This window comes from Pteropus medius, unplaced genomic scaffold, assembly GCF_902729225.1.
Source record: "Pteropus medius unplaced genomic scaffold, Ma_sr-lr_union100, whole genome shotgun sequence".
Lineage (NCBI taxonomy): Eukaryota > Metazoa > Chordata > Mammalia > Chiroptera > Pteropodidae > Pteropus > Pteropus medius.
Genome location: NW_024352787.1, coordinates 20,983,021 through 20,987,069, shown reverse-complemented (window position 1 = coordinate 20,987,069; position 4,049 = coordinate 20,983,021).

The window sequence follows — 4,049 nt, the reverse complement described above, 5'->3', positions numbered from 1 at the left end:
AAGAGGGACAGTGAGAGACAGAGTAATAGCATTGAAAGGGACTCTGAGTGTTCAGGGACTTCAGTCATTCTTAGTTCCTGTGAGTTATTGTTTAAAATACTTTGTTTACCCATTTCCTTCGATATGGACATACAGTGAGTAAGGAGAAGAGTTTGAATATGTAGAGTGAAAGGCCTGCCGGCAGTTCTTAGCCTTTAACCCATAAGTTCCCCATGGGAAAATGGAATGACTCTTGGTTCCTGTTTCCCCTTCACAGGTGTGGAGAGTGGGTTGTTAGTAATCCAGCAGAAATCTTCCTTTGTTCTGAAGGTGTCCTCCTGGCCTGGCTGCAGGGCTAATCAGCATATTGCAGTCTCTGAATGTGGCTTGATTTACATTTTACTTCTCTTGCCTCCTCCCTACATTACTTTTTTCTAGTCTGCCATCTTCCTCTGGTGACAGTAATTCCATTTTATTAGTAGCTATGTGCTCTCATTACTTATATTGATCTTTATAGATGCCAAAAATGTAAATTAATTTCAAAGAAATATTTTATTTTTAGGTTCCTTTTTATAAGTAAATCCTTATTTTAATAATGTGCTCTCTTCAATATTCCTAAGAATATAAATTAGTAGGTTGATATTGAAGCTTTCTTTTATTTTTTAAAAATTTTATTAGGTTCAGGTATAAGGCACAATGGTCAGGCATTTATATAATTTATAAAGTTACTCCCCCAGTTACTCTCATACCCATCTGGCACTATACATAGCCATTACAATATTATTGCCTAAATTCCCTATGCTGTACTCCACATTCCTATGACTGTTTTGTATCTACTAATTTGTATTTCTTCATCCTTTCAACTTTTGACCATGCCCGCCTCTCCCATCTGGCAGTCACCAGTTTGCTGTCTGTATCAATGTTTTGTTAATTTCTTTTCTTCTTTAAATTCTGCATATAAGTGAAATCATATGGTATTTGTCTTCTATGACTTATTTCACTCAGCATAATACCCTCTAGGTCCATCCATGTCATTGCAAATGGTAAGATTTTACTTTTTAATGGCTGAGTAATATTCCATTTTATATATATACCACAACTTCTTTGTCCAGTTGTCTATCAATGAGCACTTAGGTTGCTTCCATGTCTTCGCTATTGTAAATAACACTGCAGTGAACATAGGGGTACATATATCTTCAATAATTAGCCTTTTGGTTTTGTTGCGGTATTCTCGAACTGAGAGATGGGACATCAAGGCTATAAGCAGGAAGCACTGTTTATTGATGCCAGCACTGGCTCAGCAGATTCTTATCCAAAGGCTGAGCCCCGATTGTAACATGGGCAGTTTTATACAATCTTGTACTTCCATATTCCTATGCAGCTACAGATATTCCATATAAGGAAGGAGAACATAAGGAGAACATTGATTGGTTGCTAAACTATAAGGAAACTGGCTTAACCATTTAAGGAGGTTTTGGACTGCCGCATCAGCAGGATAGTCCTGGGAAAGGGGGGTGCAGTCAGGAACTAACTCATTTGAGCAGGAAATGGTCAGGCAGGGTCAGGCTGCCACAGTTTTCTTTGTATAAACACCCAGAAGTGGAATTGCTGGGTCATAAGGAAGTTCTGCTTTTAATTTTTTGAGGACCCTCCAAACTGTTTTCCATAGTAGCTGTACTAATTTGCAATCCCACCAAGAGTGCACAAGGGTTCATTTTTCTTCGCATCCTTGCCAACAGCTGTTGTTTTTGATTTATTGATGTTAGCCATTCCGAGAGGTGTGAGGTGATATCTCATTGGGTTTTAATTTGCATTTCTCATCTTTTCATATGTCTATTGGCCCCCTGTATTTCCTCTTTGTAGAAATAACAATTTAGGTCTTCTGCGAATTTTTAAATTGGATTGTTTGTGTTTTCGGTGTTCAGTTCTATGTGTTTTTTATAAAATTTTGGATATTAACTCCTTATTTGATATGTCATTGGCAAATATCTTTTCCCATTCAGTAGATTGTCTATTTGTTCTGTTGATGGTTTCCTTTGCTGTGCAGAAACTTTTTAGTTTGATGTAGTTCCATTTGTTTTTTTCTTTTGTTTCCCTTGCCCTAGGTGATATATTAGAAAAACAATAAGAACAATGCCAGGAAAGTTACTGTTATGTTTTCTTCTAGGAGTTGTATGGTTTTGTTTCTTACATTTAAGTCTTTAATCCATTTTGAGTTTACTCTTTCATATGGTGTAAGAAGGTGGTCCAGTTTCATTTTTCTTTGCATGTATCTGTCCAGTTTCCCCAGTACCATTTACTGAAGAGAATGTCTTTACCCCACTGTATCTTCTTGCCTCCTTTATCATGTATTAAATGAGAGTATAAGCATGGATTTATTTCCGGGCTCTCTATTCTGTTCCATTAATCTATGTGTCTGTTTTTCATGTCAGTACTATGCTCTTTTGATTACTTACAGCTTTGTAGTATAGTTTGATATCAGGTAGTGTGATATCTCCAACTTTGTTCTTTTTCAGGATTACTATGGTTATTTGGAGTCTTTTATAGTTCTAAATAAATTTTTAGATTATTTGTTCTAGTTCTCTAAAAAATGCCACTGGTATTTTGATAGGAATTGAATTAAATCTGTAGATTGCTTTGGGTAGTATGGACATTTTAACAATGTTGGTTTGTCTTATCCATGAGCATGGTATATATTTCCATTTATTTATATCTTCAAATTTTTTTTTCATAGACATCATTTTTAGAGTATAGGATTTTTATCTCCTTGGTTAAATTTATTCCTAGGTGTTTTATTGTTTTCGATACAATTTGAAATGGGATTGTTTTCTTAATTTCTCTTGGTGGTAATTCATCATTGGTATGTAAAAATGCAACTGACTTCTGAATGTTAATTTTGTATCCTGCTACTTTCTTGAATTCATTAATCAGTTCTAACAGTTCTTTTTTTGGTGGAATCTTTAGGATTCTCTGTATAAAGTATCATGTCATCTTAGAATAATGACAGTTTTACTTCTTCCTTTCCAATTTGGATACCTTTTATTTCTCTTTTTTGTCTAATTGCTGTATCTAGGATGTCCAACACCATGTTGAATAAAAGTGGTGAGAGTGGAAATCCTTGTCTTGTTCCTGATCTTAAAGAAAATGCTTTTAGCTTTTCCACTATGAGGATGATATTAGCTGTAGGCTTTTCATATATGGACTTTATTATGTTGAGGCATGTTTTCTTTATTCCCACTTTCATGAGACTTTTTATCATAAATCAATGCTGAGTTGTGTCAAACATTTTTTTCTGCATCTATTAATATGATCATATGATTTTTATCTTTAATTTGTTAATGTGGTGTATCGCATTAATTGATTTGTGGATATTGTAACTTGCATACCAGGAATAAACTCAACTTGGTCATGGCATATGATGTTTAATGCATTGCTGAATTCGATTTGCTAATATTTTGTTGAGGATTTTGCATCTATGTTCATCTGAGATATCAACTTATAATATTTTTTTCTAATGTCTTTGTCTGGTTTTTCAATTAGAGTAATAGTGGCCTTGTAATATGATTTCTGTTTCTTCCTGACTCGGTCTTGGGAGATTGTATGTTTCTAAGAATTTGTCCATTTCTTCCACATTGTCCAATTTTTGGTATATAATTGTTCATAGTAATTTCTAATAATCCTTGGATTTCTGTGATGTCATTTCTCACTTCTCTATCATTTCTGATTTTATTTATTTGAGTCGTTTCTCCATTTTTCCTGATGAGTCTGGTTCAAGGTTTATCTTTTTTTATACCTTCACAGAATGAAGTCGTGTTTTCATTGATCTTTTGTATATTTTTAGACCCTATTTTGTTTATTTCTGCTCTGATCTTTATTATTTCCTTCCTTCTATGCACTTTGTGTTTTGTTTGCTGTTCTTTTTCTAGTTTCTTTAAGCATAAAGTTAGATTGTTTATTTGAGATTTTTCTTGTTTCTTGAGGTAAGCTTGTACTGCTATGAGTTTTTCTTAGGACTATTTTTGCTGTGTCCCATAGTTTTTTGGTTGTTGTGTTTTCATCTTCATTTGTAT